At 45.3% G+C, this 20,134-nt stretch overlaps 2 long non-coding RNA genes across 3 annotated transcripts; one reads left to right on the plus strand and one right to left on the minus strand.

Moving 5' to 3' along the window:
- Nucleotides 1-9,518: 9,518 nt before the first annotated feature.
- On the minus strand, nucleotides 9,519-12,416 carry LOC116667369. Of its 2 annotated transcripts, none has more exons than XR_004324257.1 (3): nucleotides 12,211-12,416; nucleotides 11,544-11,705; nucleotides 9,519-11,352 (listed from the first exon to the last, which is right to left on the minus strand). It is a non-coding gene; the product is annotated as an uncharacterized LOC116667369 (long non-coding RNA). The 2 variants fall into 2 exon arrangements; XR_004324258.1 differs by having other exon boundaries at nucleotides 9,519-10,367; nucleotides 10,574-11,705.
- Nucleotides 12,417-12,771: 355 nt separating this feature from the next.
- Nucleotides 12,772-16,406, plus strand: LOC116667370. Its single transcript, XR_004324259.1, has 3 exons — nucleotides 12,772-12,918; nucleotides 13,605-13,829; nucleotides 16,347-16,406. It is a non-coding gene; the product is annotated as an uncharacterized LOC116667370 (long non-coding RNA).
- The last annotated feature ends 3,728 nt before the right edge of the window (nucleotides 16,407-20,134 follow it).

Genomic DNA, 20,134 nt, shown 5'->3' on the forward strand with positions numbered 1-20,134 from the left:
AATATTGAAGGCGTTGTATCATGAGCTTCTATCTCTCAGTTTTGCTGTTAAGATGTTCAATGCCATCCTGACTTCATATCCTGAATCTGTCACACACAGGAACACTTATACACACACACTCACACACACTCACACACATGCCCTGTTCCAGAGCTTTAAATTTTTTTCTCTTTATTTTTGGTAATCCTACATGATGATGTGACACTTTTCTAAAAATTAATTATTGTGGGCACTCTGTGTCCCCTTTCAACTCAAAGACTTCTGCCGTTCTATTCTGGAAGATTTTTTTTAACATCACAGCTTCGATCATTTTCCCCTCCACCAGCGTACCTGTGTCTTCGTTCTGCAACCTTCCTCAGCAGACGTTGAAACTCCTGGGCTGTGTCTCTGACCTCTCTTTTTCTACTCACCCTGGATTTGTTTGGGTTGTCCAATTTCAATCCCTTGAAAGCTTTCCTGAACTTTACCTTCCAATCCTGTTAATGAAGTTACCATATTCATATCCCATTTTTCAACTCCTGGTTTTAATTTCCAAGAGGACTTTCACATTCCTTGAAGATACTAAGAAGCTTTGTTTTCGTTATTTTAGTTTTCTGCCTCCTGTATTACCCATGCTTTCTCTGGACTCCCTTTTTCTATTTATTTATTTATTACCCCTCTCTTTGATGTCGAAGATTTCCCTCAAATATTGGTTCATATTAAAAATGCAGACACCAAGGGTTGTATTCCATTACATATGTACACTGCATCTTCTTTATCCATTCATCTATTGACATGCACTTAGGATGCTTCCATATCTTGGCAATTATAAATAATGTCGCCATTAATAACAGGGCATATGTATCTTTTTGAATCAATTCTTATTATGTGGTTGGCTTTATTCCTTTGATAACTATATAAGTTTAAAAAGCTAAAGCTCTAAATGTTCTTAGAAACAATGAACAGTACATATATGTAAATTTTTAAAAATTGCAGTATATTGTGCATATGTATTTACATGCAGTATTTTGTATATGTGCAGTGAAATTGTAACAATTCTATCTAATAAAACTGAAAAATGAAAAGAAATTGACACCAAAAATCTGACTATAAGATGTGTATTGTGGCAGGGTGTAGGTCTGTCCACAAGGTGATTGATGGCAATTTATGTTTTCTGTCAGAGGGGACCCCAAAAGGGGGCCCCCATCTGTCTAGAGAAAGGTCTTTCCTCTGTTCTCCTACCTAGAGATGCCAGCCTTTGACAGCTGCCAGCCTTTGACAAGGACCTGAGTGATGTTCCACCATTCAATCTGTTTCCCCCACATCCCACCCTCCACTCCTCTCTCTTTCTGGGGTCCCCAGTCAGCCTTTGCATAGATGGAGAGAGAGGCACCAGACTGCAGGAGATGCGGGAGGGTGTGGGGATTTAAGTCGCTGAGTGCCAATCTCCTTGAATCCTCACTCTACCCCTCACCCCTGTTTTCTGTGGGACTTCCCAAGTCCTGAGACTTTTCTGGGACTTAGGCAAAATCATTTCATTTCTTAAATGTGTACACAAATCTTATAACTATGTTCATTTCTGAAGTTCTGCCTTAGACACTCAAGCTAAGGCTTCCTCTATTCCACTAAGTCAGTAACTGCCCCATTTTTCTACCCTGAAAAAATTTTGCCGAAACTTATCAGCTATTGTCTCTTTTTCTCAGCCTCTTTTTTCCTTGTAGGTTGCACATTTGTCTTTAAAGTATTTGGATGGTGAGAAAACGGACCCTGTGGTCAGTGTGCTCTGTTTTCAGACTCTGTCTCTTTCAGAGAATCGGTCAAGGTGCTACCATTTAATAACGGTGGGCCTTGGACAGGTTATTTGCCGCTCTAAGCCTTGGTTTCAGCTGTAAAATTGTGAGATGAAAGCTTGTCCTACACAGTCACAGTTCTCTTCTGGTGATTAAGCAAAATAATGTGTATAAAAGTATTTTGCAAATCCTAAGGAATCCACTAAAAAGAAAACTATTAGAACTAATAAACAATTTCAGCACGATTGCAGGATACAAGATCAATATACAAAAATTTATTTTTTTCTATATGTTATTAACAAACAACCCAAAAATAAAATTAAGAAACCAATTTAACTTACTATAACATGAAAAAGAATAGAAATTATAGGGATAAATTTGATTTTAAAAAAAGAAATACAAAACTTGTATGTTAAAAACCACAAAACATTGCTGAAATGAATTACCTAAATAGATGAAAGGACCTGCATGGTCACGGATTGGAAGGGTTGGCATTGTTAAGATGGCAACATTCCCCAAAGAGATCTGCAGATTCAGCACAATCCTTATCAAAATCCCAACTGGGATTTTTGTGAAAATTGATGAGTTGATCCTAAAATTTGTATGGAAAGGCAAAGGGCTTCAGAATAGCCAAAAACTATGGTACAAAAGAACAAAGTAGGAGGACTTACATTTTCTGATTTCAAATTTTACTACAAAGCTGCACTAACCAAGACTATGGTACTGACGTACTGACACACATACACATCAATGGGATAGAACTGAGAGTCTAGAAATAAATCTTAACACTTACGGTCAATTGATTTTTTGAGAAGGGTTCCAAAATGACTCAATGGGAAAAGAATAGACTTTTCAACAGAGGGTACAGGTCTATCCACATGCAAGAGAATGAAGCCGTCCCTTCTTCTCACACAAGTCACATAAATTAACTCAACATGGACTATAGGCCCAAATGTAAGATCTAAAACCGTAACATTCTTAGATGAAAACATCAGAGTACATCTTTGTGACTCTGAGTTAGGCAACAGTTTCTTAGATATAACACCAAAAGCACAGGCAACAAAAGGAAACAATAGGGGAAAAAAGTAAACAGTAGATAAATTGGACACCATAAAGATGAAAAACTCCGGGTGGCAAAGAATATCATCAAGAAAATGATAAGAAAAATCCATAGGATGGGGAAAATATTGGCAAGTCTATAAAGGACATGGATCCAGAATATATAAAGAACTCTTACAAATCAATAATAGAAAGATAAATGACCCAATTTTTAAAAAATGGGCAAAGGATCTAAGTAGACCATTGATCAATAAAGACATGCAGAAGACCAATAAGCACTTGAACAGATACTCAACGTCATTAGTTATTAAGAAAATGCAAATCAGTGGCACAATGAGATACCACTTCGCACCCACCAGGGAGACTGCGGTACAATAAAAAAATACGCCTTCGATCTTTGTATTTGGTTCTTGGCATAGGGTGCCTAAACTCTGTGGAATTTCCTGAGTGGTAGGAGTGTCTTTTATTTTTCAAAATGAGCCTGTTTTGACCACCTCTGAATTTAAGTTCATGAGAGGACCCTTTGTGGGCCCTTAGACAGCCTTGGAATGGGGCTTGTTGACGGTGGAGCCAACCACGTGATTAGAAGTTTAGGCCGAGCAGCCCCAGTCCTGGGCCTCTAGGGAAGGGAAATGGAGATTGTGTTCAATCGCCAATGGCCATTGATTTAATCAATCATGCCCAGTCAGTGAAGCCTTGATTAGAAACACTGAAACAAAGAGACCGAGAGGGCTTCTGGAGTGTTGAACGTGTTGGCGTGCTGGTGGTGTGGCATCCATGGGGAGGTCAGTGGAAGTCCTGCCCCCCTGCCCCACACCTTGCTCTGTGCACCTCTTCCACTGGGCTATTCCTAAGCTGTATCCTCTAAGATAAAACTAATCATAAGTATAGAGCTTTCCTGAGCTCTGTGAGTTATTTTATCTCATTACTGGACCTGAGTTGAGGTCATGGGAAACCCTTAATTTATAGTCCACTGGGCAGAAGAGAGGGTGGCCTGGGGGCTTGCATTTGCAGCCGGCGTGTGAAGTGGAGGCAGTCTTGTGGGACTGAGCCCTTAAACCTGTGGGCTCTGTGCTAACTCCAGGAAGTCAGTGTCAGAACTGGGCCAGATTGTAGGGCACCCAGTTGGGGTCACAAAATTGGAGAATTGACTGTTGTTTGGAAAACAATAAACAATGTCTATAACAGCAACAACAGCAAGACAATTAGCAAGTGTTGGTGAGGATGTGGAGAAACTGGAACATTTTATACTGCTGGTGGGAATGGGAATGTAAAAATGCAGCTGCTTTGAAAAAACCGTCTGGGAGTTCCTCAAAATATTAAACATGCAAAATATGAAAATGAGCATATGTATGTATTTGCTTGACTGGGACATTGTGCTGTGCAACAGAAATGGACACATTGTAATTGACTGTAGTTCAATTATTTTTTGGTTTTGTTTGTTTGTTTGTTTGTTGGAGGGGTAATTAGGTTTTATTTATTTTAAATGGAGGTACTGGGGATTGAACCCAAGACCTTGTGCATGCTAAGCACACACTCTACCACTGAGCTATACCCTCCTCCATGACTGTACTTCAATTAAAAAAAAAAAAAAAAGCAATCCAATGGCGGGAAAAAAAGAGAGAAAAATGTTAAACACGTAGTTACATATGATCCAGCAGTTCCACTCCTAGGTACATGTCCAAGAGAAATAAAAACATAGATCTACTAAAAAAAACTTGTACATGAATGTTCGCAGCAGCATTAGTCATAATAGCCAAAAAGTAGAAACAACCCGAAGGTTCACCAACTGATGAATGGACAAATAAAATGTGGTGTATTCATTCAATGGACTATTACCCAGTAATTAAAAGGAATGAATAACTGACATGTTACAACATGGATGAACCTCAAAAACATTACACACTTATAAGAAAGAAGCTAGTTACAAAGTTACAAAAGACTATATGTTGTATGATTCCATTTATATTGATGTCCAGAGAAATAGACAGTCGGTTAGGGGGTACCTAAGGCCGGGGATGAGGGGTGGAGGTGTGTAATGGGAAGTGATTGCTAGTAGGTCTGGAGTTTCATGAAAAAAATGTTCTAAAATTAGATCGTGGTGATGATTGCACAACTCTGAAATATACAAAAACCATTGAGTTGTACACTTGAAATGGGTGCATTGTACAGTTCTGTGAATTATATGTCAACAAAACTGCTTTTAAAAAGTAGTTTGCAAGCTATAAAATTAAATACGAAGCCATTTTTTTACTTAACATTATTGTTGGTAGTAACACAGAATATAAACATTGGGGATCATTTCGGCCGCTGGTCTTATCATTTGCATTTATTTCTCAGCTGCTCGAGAGGTTACTGTTCAGAAGTACAGTTTCACAAAGTGAAACCAATTAGTCTTTAGGAAGCTGCTTCAAACATTGCGGATCTACCTGGATGCACGAAGGCTGTGACTGGGGGTCTGAAGTTTAGGATCACCTGGGTATGTGGTCCCCACAAAAGCTCCTGTTGGAACCACATGTGATGGCTTCAGCGGTCCAAGAAAGCTCTCTATTGCGTGGAATAGTGTTGCTTCACATCTCAGAAATTCAAAGGCTTGAGTTCCAGTAAAAATGCTGTCCTACAGAGCCACTCGACATTAAACTTTCAGCTTAATTTCCTGAAGAATCGTCAGAGCCACAAAATGGAGAAAGTCATCACTCTTCTAGAGTCACTACAATAACAGGCTGGAAGCACCTGCTTTTTCTCAATTCACGAGCGTGAGTCTGAAAGCGTCTCACAATCTCTCACCTACACGATGATTAAAATTTGATGGCAGGCTCGAAGTAGCTGGACGGAGGAAAGGAGCGGGCCAAGGAGCGCCCTCGGGCGCTACACGCTGCAGGCTTGTAGGAGACCCAGGCACGCAAAACAAGAGAAGGGCCCCTTTTTTCACATTCTGAGATAACCACAGGGAACGTGTGGCCGCCATGCTTCCATATGTGTATGTGAAAAGTGTATTATTTTACAAAAATGAAACACTGTGGTAAATACAGTTCTGTACCCTGTGTTACTTCCCTTAGCAATATGTTATGAAAATCTACTGGTTATCATTTAAAATGAGTTTGGTAGTTGGGTAGTCCACCATGGATTGGTAGCTTTATTTTACAGTCTCCTCTGGTCAGATGCTTAAGATGTAAGCTGGATTTGGTCATTTACTCCAATAAACAAGCCTTCAGTGAAGTACCCCGATGTTCACGCTCCTGGTGGTCCCTGGCATCTTCTGGTAGTTGCTTTTACACAATAGGAAGAAAGACACAATTCTTCTTATAACTCTCAGCTCTAATCAAATTCTGTTCTGGAATCAGACATAGAAACCGGGGCTACTGACTGGTCAGGAGCTTGGGCCAGAAGTCTAAGGAACAGGCACGGGTGACGTTTACTGAGAGTCAAGCGTGTTTCAGATGTTTTCTAACAGGAAACATCTCAGCCTCTCACTTTATAGAAGAGGAAACTGTTGCTAAAAATCTGGCCTCTGAACTCAGAGCCAAATGGAGACTCGGGGGCAGAATTTTGGGAAAATTAGAAAAGAACGGCTTTATTGCTTTGTCCAGGCGAGGGGAGCCACAGCAGGCGAGTGCCTCAGAGACGGTGAATCCACCTTGGGGTTGGCGTCCTGAGGTTTTATAGAAAAACCAGACAGAACAGAAAGGTGACGACAATCAGGGCATTTTCCAGGGTACTGTCTTCTTCTTAATTTAGATGAATCCACCTGGCGTGTCCCGGAGAAACTCTGGAGGGTCTGTTCATTCTTCAGAGGCTGTCAGCCCATGACCACCTTCCCGGCGCACTTCCCGGCGCACAGCTTCTGGGTTAAAGGCTCAGCTGTTCTGGGTAAAGAACGTACAGGGAGGGGAGGGCGTCATGGGCAGGCTGGGGGCTGTTCAGCACAAAAATAGTCGAGCAAGTGAAGCAGAGATGGAGGTTTGTCAGAGAAAAGAGAAAAACAAGTTGCAAGAATTTTAAGACAGAATAAATCAGCAAAGAGCTTTAGCATCAGGGAGGCCATTCTGTTAGTTTCCTAGTCTTTCAAAACTGAAGCCGAGTCAAGAGCAGAGCTTCTTTCTTTACCTGACACTATAAAGCTTGAGAAAGGATGAAGGTGTACGAGGCCCAGGTACGAAGGGGAAGATGACCAAGGCCCGAGGGCCAAAGGCAGCTGCGACCGAGAAACAGCCCGGACGTGGCTGGGAACACTTGGCCGCCGAGCGCTGGCGCGTCTCCCAAGCCTCAGGCTGCTGCCAAGGCCCCAGGACGGACCCCTGCAAAGTGTTTATGTGCTCATACATTTGGGGAAATTTTTCCAAATTAAGATAATTTCTGCTCCTTTTCTTAAGGAAAGTCTCCATCATTGTTTCTGCTTCAAAACCCACAAACCTCATAGAGGTGTCACCAGAGAGCAGGCTCCTGTCTCGTCACAGAAAGAATCCAGCAGTGAGACACGGAGGGCAAGAAGGCAAAGCAAGGGCTCATTAGGTGATAGTGCGCGCCCATGGAAAGAGCGGGCAGACCCAGGTGGGTAGCTGCCCCAAGCTGCTTTGGCAAGCTGGTTGTATGGGGTGTGAAGATGAATGGGCAGAATATTCATCGGTGGGGAGGAGTTTGGAGTTGTCTTTTCAGATCTTCATCCCAGCTCCACCTTCCCGAAGGGGAGGAGGGACTTTTGTCCTTATTTAGTCATGATCAGGAACTCGGATGAGGGCATAAGGAGTGAGAGGTTACGTTTGGCTGCTGGAGATTCCTGCCTTTCCCCACCTCTTTGTCTGCCTCCAGGACACTTGTCACCCCAAAATGTGTGATTTCTTATCAGTCCAGAGGTTCCTGCTTTTCTGTCTGCCAAAGGACCCCCGTTGTTCACAAGATGTATGATTTCCTGCCATTTGGCCTGTGTTCCCCTTTTTCTGCTCATATCTAGCTACCTGCCTGCTCTAAAAGAGGTGCCAGAGCTGAAACCCTTTACCCACAGTGCTGGCTGGGGCTGCAGGAGGGGGCCTTCCAAAGATGCGCTGGGTTCACACTGCTGGGCCATGTCACCGTCGGAGCCTCCCTGTCCCATCCTCCTCAGCAAAGGTTCAGGTTCTGGCTTTTCAGAGATTCTCCTTGCAGTCCACCCCCAGCTGGAAGGGCAGACTCCACGTGCCTTAGAAAAGGGCACCAAATACCATTTTCTAAAGGGAACTGGGCTTCTGAATTCAATAGTAAATTGTGACAGAGAGAAGGGTTGAGAAGGAAAGATTAGTTTAATGTCACATTACCAAAACTCCTGGCTCCTGGACCACTGATGCTCCAGGTAAAGTCCATCCAGGTGACCTCCTTGGAGGGCTATTCTCTCCAGATATGCAGACAGCTTGGTGCCACTCCTTGACTGGCCATGAAAAAGTTGCCATTTTAGCTTCTCACAGCAGGAGATTGTCATAGATTATTCGAGAAAAAGTTCATCACTAGTTGGGAAAGATGTCTGAATCCAAATGAAAGAAGTTACAATCGATCCCTTTGAACGTAGAGATTTCGTGTTTAACCAACACGCCTTCCCTATATTTTAAGTGATGTAATTTCACCAACTTTTCCTATTTCTTTTTTCTTTTTTAATTTTTTTTTTAAACTTTTCCTGTTTCAACACATACTCTTGTTCAGCAGAGAAGGAAGGTTTGGTGTTCAACAGCCCAGTATAGGCAGTGTTTCTCCCCTTTTATTTGTCGTCTGTAGGCAGGTGGTGGCTGTCAGTACTCTGTGAGTCACAGAGGCAGAGGGGCTCTGCTCAGCCCCACAAAAATGGGTGTTTGTGGAAGGATGGAAGTCACCCCCAGCAGCAGCACAGGGACAAGCCCGTGCAGGTAAGGCCTCATGGTCCCTGTACTCTCGTGGGACCTGGTGGCTGGACGTAAGTGGGTAACTGCACGGTATGAAGGCACAGCCTGGACAGGTTGAGGCCCTGAACTGGACCACAGACAGAGGCAGAGCCATAGGGCCAGGCAGCCTAGGTGTGCTTCCAACGGTGGCACTGGGAGGTGCAGCGTGGAATAATGGGCTATCCCAAGAGCGGAGCAGGGGCTCCAGGGCGAGGTTGGTCTGGCTGGCCTGCTCAGTGGGGCCGGCTAAGAATGCCTTCACCGTATCCCTGCAGGTGAGGAAGCCCAAGCTCAGGGGGACCCCACTGGAAGTTGGAGCTAAGATTCAAACCAGTTTTCTGTGTATCTAACTCAAAAAGATACATGCACCCCAGTGTTCATAGCAGCACTATTTACAATAGCCAAGACATGGAAGCAACCTAAATGTCCATCAACAGATAACTGGATAAAGATATATATACACAGTGGAATATTACTCAGTCATAAAAAAAGAAGTAATGCCATTTGCAGCAACATGGATGGACCTGGAGATGATCATATTAAGTGAAGTAAGTCAGACAGAGAAAGATACCATAAAATATCACTTACATGTGGAATCTTAAAAAAATACAAATTTTATTTACAAACCAGAAATAGACTCACAGACATAAAAAACAAACTGTGGTTACTAGGGAGGAAGGGTGGGGAAGGATAGATTAGGGGTTTGGGATTAACAGACACACAATACTGTATATAAAATAGGTAAACAACAAGGACCTACTGTATAGCACAGGGAACTATATACAATTTCTTGTAATAACATGAATAGAAGAGAACATGAAAAGGAACACACACACACACACACACACACACACACACAGCTGAATCACTATGCTGTACACCAGAAATTAACACAACATGGCAACCAACTATACTTCAATTAAAAAATGAAAGAACCAGCCTTCCCTGACGGCAGAGCCTTCCCCGGCTGCCACCTCCTCTGGCCAGACGAGAGCCCCTCTAACTGAGGCCGTGAGACCCACATGCAGTGAAACAGCAGAAAGCACAGAGCCCACAGATGGCGGGGCTTCGGGGGGAAAGAGCTGTGGGGTTGGAAGCCAGGCACCGGGGCTGGAGGGGCCATCCCTGGGGGTTGCCATGAGCAGGAAAGGGGGCTCTTTCCTGCCTAAGAACACAGGCCGCCCTCCACCCTCTGCTGCCGAGCCACAGGCGCACCACAGTGGCTGCCAGCGGGTGGGGCGATGTGCTGGGCTTGAGGTTTGCTGACCGAGAGAGAGGAAACGCAGGGGCAGAGATGGTCAGACTCTGCACCTGTGTTTCCTGAACTCCTGTAACGAAGTACCACACACTGGGGCTTCCAGGACAAACAGCGATTGTCTCCCGGTTTGGCAGAGTGGAGACCTGGAAGCCAGGAACAGGCAGGGCCGGTTCCGTCTGGGGCCTCTCTCTGTGGCTTATTCACGGCCGTCTTCTCTCTGTGTCCCCACACCGTCCTCCTTCTGTGTGGGTCTGGGTCCTCATCTCCTCCTCTTACAAGGACGTCAGTCAGATTGGATCAGGATCCACTCTAATAGCCCCATTTTAACGTCATCCCGCCTCTAACAGCCGTGTCTCCCAGTCCCGTCCCACTCGGTTAGCAGGGTGGCATATGAATCTGGGGAGACACTATTCTGCCGTGACACTCAGACAGAGGACAGAGGCGCTCTGTGAGAGGCAGATGGGGGCACCAGTCCTATGGGCCACTATCGCAGGGGAGGCCAACAGGCCAAGGGCTGGAGTCCTCTGTTAACCCCTTCCCAGCTGCTCGCAGTGTCCTGACCCCACAGGATGTGTGGGGCAGCTTTCAGGAGGGGGCCTCACCTGAACGTAAACCTGGAGGTGATGAAGCTCTGTGCTCCAGACCTCGCCAGGCCCGGACACACTCCTCCTGACCCAGCTTTCAGACTCCAGATGTTGGCAGAGACAACACAGTGATGCCTTCGGAACTCAGGTGTGGCGCCTCCACCCGGCACTCAGCAGGCATGTTTTCTGTGAGAGCTGGTTTCAGGAGGGGGAGAAAGGGAGCCAGAGCTTCCCGGGCCACAGTGTCCAGTGCTGTCACTCTGGTTTTCCCATTTGGTCCTCAGCACAGCCTGGAGAGTTAGGTCCCGCACCTACTTTTACAGTTGGGCAATGCGAATTCAGCAATGGGGATTTGCTGGAAGTCACATAGCTCGCACGTACCTGAGCTAAACAATGAAGCTTTAACGAGCCTCACTACAAAGCCCACATCTGTCCAGTTAACTAAAGCGAATCCTGAAAGGACAAGATCAAATCTGACTTTTGCAGCTTCCTCCCTCTCCCCCCAAACACTGAGGCCCGCCACCCCAAGCTGCTGGGCGTGCCCACCACCCATACCCAACAATGACCCCCATCGCACACACCGTCCCCTCATCTGCCACCACACCCCCAGCACCACTCGGTGTCACCCCATCTGCGGCTCCCACACTCCCTGTGGTACTCCCTCCTCCTGCAGCACTGTATCCAAACTTCTTTGATGAAATTTATCACGTTGTAATGAAACCCTTGTCCCTGGAGTCTTGCTTTTGTGGAGACTGGTGTGACTTTGCCCATCTTTCTGTCATCATTGTAGACAATGCCTGGCATATAGCAGGAGCTCAGAGTTTATGGAGCGAGTGTGAATGGCAGAGCCCCTGCCTGGTGTGACCCGTAGCCCTCTTGTCACCTGGCCTCCCACTCGGCCTTCCTGAAGAGCTCAAGCAGCCCCTCAGAGACCCCAGACTTGCTTTTGACCTTCTTTTCCATTCTCACCTTGGTTTCAAGGTCCTACCTTCCCAGGCTGGTCCCGTTCCTGCTGCCCTGACCCGCTCCTTCTAGACACTGGGTTCACTGAAGGGCCGTGAGAGACCAGGATTTCAGGCTTATAGATGCTATGACTTGAGGTCTCTGAAGAAAAACTCCTTTCACAAACTGACTTCAAGTAACAGCCACCCTGTTAGGGAAAGAAACGAGGCCTTTCCAAGTGGGTTTCCCCATCTGTGAGATGTCAACACAAAATACCACACCTCTGATAACCCAGCCGCAGAAAAATTCCACGGAAATGGTTCTTCCTACGACGGAAGAGCAGGTTACAATATAACATGGCCCCATCTCTGTAAACACACACACACACACACACACACACACACACACACGGGCGTGCACATGAGCACACAGATGCAATAAAGCTAGGAAACCTACTACTCCGAAGCTTAATCATGGCTATTTCTCAGTGGTGGGATTTCAATTCATATTTAGCTTTTTTTTTAAACATATCTGTTTAAGAGGATAGATTTGTTAAGTGTTCTTATTACAGTAACATTTATTAGTATGGAAGATACGTATTATTTTGCAATGAGATATGAAACCATATAGGGTTACTTTTCAAATGCCAGAATCATATTATTTTAAGGTATACATTATACAGTTATTAAAACTTACAGTTAAACAAGACTTACTGTCACATTACGATCTAGACAAACTGTCCCAAATTATATATTCCTATGTCTCAACTTTAGAAATGTTGTGGAAAAATGTGTTACAGCTCCGTGTTACAACTCAGTTGTGACAGCAACCTGGATCCTGGCGAGAGACCAAGCAGCACACGAGGGATTGGAGACCTCAGGCTTGTTACACCACCAGGACAGGATGAGTAAACACTCCAAGCTCTAAACCCCGTCTGCAGGTTTACACAGGCCTTTTATAGGCTGCCACTTTTACACTTTGCAACACCGTATGCAAATAAGGTATAACAGAAGTTGACCAACCAGGAACAAGCTTTGTAGAAATAGACCAATCAGGAGTGAGAGAAATAGCCAATCAGGAGTGAGCTCCATGCAAATGAAGTACTACAAATGGACCAATCAGAAGTTAGGGAAGTGGACCAATCAAAAGTGAGAGTAATAACCAATCAGGAGTGAAGGAAATAACCAATCAGAAGTGAGCTCAGGGAACCAATAGAATTCTAGGTGTAAGTTAGCCGCTTTAGAGGCAAAAAGTGAGATAGAGCCTCTGGGCCAGGGAACTGGACGGTGCTGGGAGGAGAGCAGCGGCCCTGCCTTGAGGTCCTGCGGGTCTTTTTATGGGGCTTCCCGCCTCAGATCCAGAAGCAGAAGGTGAAAGAGGGCAGGATGCATGGTTGCAGAGTGGAGAAGGGTGAAGGAAAGGTAAGTGTTTCTATTTGACCAGAGGTTCCTATGCTTCCTCTCTGGGCAGCCCTTGCTCCTGGGGCTTACACCCACCTGAGGGAAGCCCAGTGTGGCAGCGGCCACTGCTGTGGGCTCCTTGAAGAGCACCCCCTAGTGGTGGGGATGACTCCTGCTCCTGCATCTCCCAAGTCATCGCCCTTCTGACAGGAAGCTCCAGCCTGGAGAAATAATTCCCTTAGAGGCGCCTCATTTGGTTCGGGGGAAAGAAGAGGATTGCCTCTTACATGGAACCCTACACTTTCCCCAGGGGCACCCCCCCCTCCCTGTCTGCTCCTTCCTCAGCCTGGAGGCACAGCTTGGGGTGAGGGAGGCCAGCCCTCCTGCAGGTGCAGCTGCTGGCGGTCCCCACCCCCAGCTGCTCTCCCAGGGAACTGAGCACCGTCCATCTCCAGTTCTAGACTGTGGGCCCCAGTCCAGAGAAGGGAAGAGGGCCCAGCCAGCCAGACCTGGGGGAAGGGGCTGCTGCCCTCTGTGCAGGGAAGCTCAGCAAGGGATTCTGGGAAAACATGGGAGCCCGTGAAGTCCCTGAGTGTCCTGGTCAGAGCGAAGGTGAGGAGGGGTCTCATACAGATGCAAAATACATCCCCCTGTTTTGTCTAGGGCCACACAATGGGTATCTGTGGTGTTCCCCGCATTTTGTGCAGGAAGTGGCCTGTGTCACAGAGGGGGCACAGAGGACAGGAGGGCTGTCCTTCGTGGACGAGGACTGGGACACTGAGGAAGCTGATTTCTGAGCCAAGGGCCCACCCTCAGCAGGAGCAGTAAATAGATGCTCAAGCCATCTGATTCCTTGACCACACCCCCCGCCCCCCAGCCCCTTGGATAAGGATGCTGTCCAGAAAGATTGTACGTTGCTTTGAAAGCACCAGGTATGTATTAATAACTCAGCAGAGCTCCCTGGCACTATATAAATGCTAAGTAGAACAGAAGTTACTCTGGAGAATCCTCTCACCCGAAAGCTCTCCCAGACATAAGTGCGTCTGAAAAGTCATCAACACGACTTTTAAAATAAAGCAGCCTCAGCCTCGCAGCTGTGACCACAAGATAAAATGTGTCAAACCAAAGGTTAAACTCCAATTGATTAAGGTCTTCCCCTGTCTTTTTCCTCCTCTGAATTCTCTTTATCTCAGCGGATCAAGATTAGACCCCGGGCTTCTTTTGTTGAAGTGGTGGTTGTGGTGGTTGGCACAAGTACGCCCCCCTCCGTGCCCCTTCCCGGGGCGAACAGCCCAGGACTGGGTTTTACATCCATTACTTGCAATGCCAATTGAGGTGAATTAAATATAACTCACCCACACACGTTGTCCCAGAGTAAATCTGGGGTCATGAAAGGTTTCCGTTAAGTTTCCAGCGACCTCATGTTGACTAAATTTTCCCAGACTTTAGTTGGTCCTATACGGGCATTCTTTGTATTGAAGATGGTCACATGCATTAGACTTACTGTCCTGCAGTGCACCTCCCACACCTCATCTCCCGCTGGCAGCCTGCAGCGCAGGACAGGAGGTCGTTTTTGCACTGCACAGAAGTCCTTTTTGCACTGGACTTCCCTGTGTCCTCACCCCGGACTTCCTCCTAACACATCTCTGTCTCTTTCCTTTCCTCCTTCATGGACACTCCGTCTCAAGCCTCATGCTGCCTGGACCCTGCTGCGCATTCCCACGTGGTCACATGTTGGAAGTCTAGCTGTTACCATGGCTCCAGGCTCTGCCTTCCCTCTTGTCCTTCTGGTACCTCATTCTGAGTCCGGTCTTGCCACAGTGACGTCAGGCTCTTCACAGTCAGAATGGAAGTTCTTTATCACCGTTTTTCCATTCACCTCTCTCTCCTTTAAATTCAGTCTTGGATGGTAATGGTCATATCTTTTAACTTCCTAAATTTAAAAGAAGAAAATGCGAAATCCCTTGGCTAGTCTGGCTTATGATTTTGTGTCTCTAGAAATTGAGGACAGAGGGTTAGGAGAACTACTACCTGAGGTTTAAATCTGACCAACAAGAAAAACTGGGTCGATGAAGTGGAAATGGCAAGAATCTTAAAAGGATCTGACCATCTAATTTTTGATCAAAATAATATTTTTATTGTTTTCATAAATAAAACATTTGGGTCATTATTAAAAATTCAAGCAATAAAGAAAAATAGAAAGAAGAAAAGAATGAGTTACTCAAAATTGCAATACCCAGTAATAATCAGTGCTAACATTTGATGACACCACCCCCAGACGCCTCTCTTTGCCTATATGTATAAGACAGTTTGATGGATGGATAGACAGGTGAAGAGATGGTCTGAAGATGTTGCTCCCAAGATGTACATTTCTCAAACATCTCATCACGTTGAAGAAAAAAGACTACAAAATTCGTTTAAAAAGTTAGAGTCATTTTGTTAAACTACATGTTTCAGTTTCAGACAATACTGATTACCTGCTATGAGAGATAAGACACCCAGTATTCTTAAGCTTTCCTCTGATTTGCCTTGTCCCAACCTCCCAACATTTGTTCTGTGCTTTAGTATTACTTGCAGAGGGTTCATGACAGTCACGTTCTGATGCGCATGTCTGACCACCCCTTCCAGTTACTTAATCTTAGTTCTGCCATTGAATGAGCTCAATAGTCAGGATGAGGGAAGAGTGTGGATCAGTGGAAGAGTGTGTGCTTACCATGTGCGAGGTCCTGGGTTCAATTCCTAGTACCGCCTTTAAAAAAATAGTCAGCATCAGGGTTTGCTCGGTAACCACAGCTTTTCCATTTCTAAATTCTTAATTTTGATTCACCTCTCAAGTAGCTGAATTTTATTACTGGGATGCTTTTAACCCAGAAGCTTATAAGACTCGCATACTCTCCATTTCTTATGTTTGTGATTGTCCACTTACTGTGTTTGTAATTAAGTGACAACTGGGAACATATTCTTGAGTAGCTCTTTTCTTTGGAATTCTGTGGGTGGTGCTCCCTTTCCTCCCTATGCTCTTCTTTTGAAATGAGTTTATGTTCTTATTAAGTTCCCACGTAGTCTGAAACACTCGTGGGAAATATACTTCTGGTTTAAGAATTATATTTTCTTCCAGGCTGGATTCTTCTTCTGTATTTTGAATGCAATGTAACATTTCTCTTTTTCAATCGTGTGCGTGTGCGTGTGCGTGTTGTGTGTTGGGGGTGTAATAAGAAAGAACAAATCTGATTCCATATTAGATCTGTTCCTTTGACTTTAACCCTGTGCTCTGTTTCCTGGGCTGAGTCCTGCCGGCTCTGCACCTTTTGTAAAAGAATGTTGCCTAGAGCCTGAAATAGAAAGGAGAGCCCATTCTCAAGGCTCTGACCTTTAAGGATATTAACACTTTTCCATTTATATAAAGATAACGAGTTGCAGAATAGAAAATAACATTTGTTTTGTTGGAGGTTTACAGGGACACCATGGTCTGACCCACGTGGACAGCTGCAAGAACAAAGGATTCCAAGAACAAAGACCAAGAAGTTTGCAACAACCAACCACAGCCTCTGCCCTTTTTAGTATAAAAAAGCCTGAATTCTGACTTGGGAAAGATGGTTCTCCAGGACATGAGTCTGCCATCCTCTCAGTCTGCTGGCTCTCTAAATAAACTTCTATTCCTTGCCCCAACACCTCATCTCCTGATTTATTGGCCTGTCGTGTGGTGAGCAGAAAGAGTTTGGACTTAGTGAAAGGCGGAAGTCTGCATAATTGCCAGACCTTTTTTTTTTTTTTTTCCCCATCTTGCTCATACTCCACAAGGAGAGTTTTGTCTCACCCTTCTATTCTTTGGTACATTAAAAAGTTAATTTTCCTTGGTATATGTCTCACCTTATCTAGAACCAGTTTGTTCTTTCTTTCTCTGAGAGTAGCAACTTCTGGGTTCGGTATTGCTTTCTACCCACTTTTTCAGAAGCCTTGAAGGCACAGGAATGGGGAAGGGGAAATGGGAATGGGGCACGGAGACTCAGCTCTCTCTTTTGAGCTCTCACATATGCCCTGTATTAAATGCCCACCGTACCAAGTTACAGATGGGTCCCATTTCTGTGAGCTCTACTCAGCCCAGCTCACCGGGCAGTTTTTGAGCTCTGGCAGTCTGACCGCATCATTTTACACCTGTTAAATGAGGAGAATGTGAGGCATTTCAGACACCGGCCTTAGACCTTTTCCATCATATCTTCCTACACTCATTTGTTAGGTACTTACTCCGTAAAAAGACTCCACTGGGCATGACAGAGGGTCCTCAGTTTCTCCATTGCCTTGAATACTTAGATAACAACTGGGAACATATTCCTGAGTAGCTCTTTTCTTTGGAATTCTGTGGGTGTTGCCCTAACCTCTTCTCCCTATCCTTCTCCTACCCTGTGAACCTTGACTAACCAACAAACTGCAAGGTTTGCAAAAACAGTGCTTTAAAGTGCTTCTGACAGGTTCCAGGACGGGACCTCACAAACTTGCGCAAGAAGCATGGAAACCAGGACAACCTCTAAGGGCACGTTTCAGAGCAGTCGAAGATAGAAACTTTCACCTGCCTCAAAACTCCAGGACATGCCCGTCTGCCTTTCCCTCCCCCTAGAGAAGTCCAGCTCTGCTGTGACCTGGCGGGGGGGGGGGGGGGGAGGGGGCGGTCACCCGGTCTTCAGGTGCTCCCTGGCACGCATCAGTCAAATGAAGCCTTTCATCTCTACTCGAGTCCCTTAAATTATTTTCTTTGGCCAACTCATGAGAGTCCTGATGTCAGGCGCTGGGCATGCAAATATGCATAAGACATATTCAAGGTGAGGAATACAAACATCACTGAATAAATCCAATACATAAATATGGAGATAATCCTTTCCATTTCTTTAAGAGCTGACATGTGAATAAGCCAAATAATCAGAAAACTGTGACATCTTCACAAAAATTTCCAAAACTCACAAACCACTCAGGAAGAAAGATTAGAGACAAGACCTGGGATGCAGCTGGAATCTGGCCAGGTGCTAGGCCATCCTTATCCTAAATCCATGGCGCCCAAGTGTCCAGGCAAGTGCTCTTCAATTCTGTAAGACAGTATTTCCTAATCATTGCAAGAGGAAATATTACTCTCTAATAGAAAAGGACAAATCTGACTCCATATTAAATCTGTTTTTTGGCTTTAACCCTGTGCTCTGTTTCCTGGGCTGGTTCTGCTCCTTTTGTAAAAGAAAGTTGCCTGCGAGCCTGAAATATACAGGACAGCCCATTCTCAAGGCTCTGACCTTTACAGGTGTAATACTTTTCCATTCATATAGAGATAAAAAAAAAATTGCAGAATAGAAAATAACATTTGTCTTGTTGGAGGTTTACAGGGACACCGTGATCTGACCCATGTGGACAGCTGCAAGAACAAAGAATTCCAAACACCAAGAAGTTTGCAACAACCAACCACACCCTCTCCCCTTTCAGTATAAAAGGAGCCTGAATTCTAACTTGGGGAAGGTCATTCTCCAGGACATGAGTCCCCCATCTTCTCAGTCTGCCAGCTTTCCAAATAAAGTCATTATTCCTTGTCCCAACACCTCATCTCCCAATTTATTGGCCTATCGTGTGGCAAGCAGAATGAGTTTGGACTCAGGAACAATTCCTATTTCTGTCATACACAGAGTACACTGAGAGATTGCTTCTCTAAGAAATAGCCTTTCTTTCCAAGCTGTCACTACTGAAGTGTGCTTTGAAAGGCAGCAGTGTGCTCCCGGGCAAGTGACCAGGGCCACACTCACAGCAGGGTCTGCCACAGTGAGACATGCCACCGCTTCCCTTACAGGAATTACATACTGAGCAAGAGAATGAGACAAGGTAGATTCTTCTAAATCCCTTGAGGTCACCCAGCACTTTATTTCTGGGCTGACTGATTTGTTTTGATGGATGGCTCTGCCCAGCTGTTGCTCCCTTAATCTGACACCGCTGAGATTTGCAAAAGGGAGTGATTGGCTCATAAGAGAAATGTAGTCCAATTGTGTTTGTGTGGCCATTGATCTCAATGGCCAGATGCCCTGAACATATTTAGAGGCGCAGTTGCTTCGGGCAAAGGAACAGATTTGATTTTCCTGCGGAGCAAGAAAATAAGAAACATTTTATCCAAACCAACTCTCCACAAGCTCATAATAGAAGGTTCTATAATTGCTGAAAGAGAGGCTTAGAATTCAGTGGCGCAGCTAATCGCAGCTCCAGCAGAGAGGAGATGGGAGCAATGGATGATTTTCTCTGGCAGGAATAATGACTTCAGCCCAATTCCTTTTCATGCCCCTCCCCCCCAAATGGCAGCCATCCTAGAAATATTCAGAATAGCTGTACTAACTAATCTGCTAAGGCTAGTTATCAGATTGACTGAAAGAAAGAAAACTTCAACACATGAGGGGAATGAGGACACATTGGTGGTTAGAGTTCAGCTGGCTTCCTCTTAAAGGAAATCAAGAGTCCATCCTCATGCCTTTCAAATGCCAGAGAGCCCCACACAGGTGAAGTCCCTTCGTGGCAAAATGAGTCCCCACCCAGGGAGCCCACTAACGGAAGCTTCTGCAAATGGCTTCCAACCGTCATTTCCCTGGATAATTCCTTGCAAAATATATCTTATGGTGACAAATGGGATGAAAAGGAGAGAAAATGGGCTTCTTCAAATGGACGTGTGTTGCAGGGGAGCTCGTACCAACCTGAGGCTCCTACAGAGCTTTTCAACACCCAAGAGTCACCCTCCAGCTCCTCAACTCACCCTCCCAGGGGTTCCAGTCATTAAGCGGAAATCCACCAACCAATTCAAGTGAGGGGGCCGGGGTGTCCTCGTGAAGAGAAAGAGAGGGCTTGCCGAGGTCTGTTAATATCAAGACCAGCAGAATGTCCACACCCGCCTCGGCGCAATGACTACAGATTGCAATCTACAGGGCATTAGCAATGTTTTGGAGTGTGGAGCTCCCAGTCTATTTGGGAGGAAGTACTGCATTTTGTTTTATGACTCCTTGAGATCCAGTGTCTACAGTGGGAAGGAGGGGAGCAGTGAGGAGATGTTATATGTTTGGTGTGGGAGGATGAACACCTCTCCTCCGAATGGAGAAGATTGGTTGCTATCTTTCTGAGCTTTAGGGTCAGGGGGAAGTAGTAGTGGAATCCAGATTGGAAATCCATCTGGTAAACTCAGGGATGCTCTAGTGTTCGCTTACCTCTTGGTGGGAAATCCTTCCTATAG

The sequence above is a fragment of the Camelus ferus genome, chromosome 11 (genome assembly GCF_009834535.1).
Source record: "Camelus ferus isolate YT-003-E chromosome 11, BCGSAC_Cfer_1.0, whole genome shotgun sequence".
NCBI classification, from domain to species: Eukaryota; Metazoa; Chordata; class Mammalia; order Artiodactyla; family Camelidae; genus Camelus; species Camelus ferus.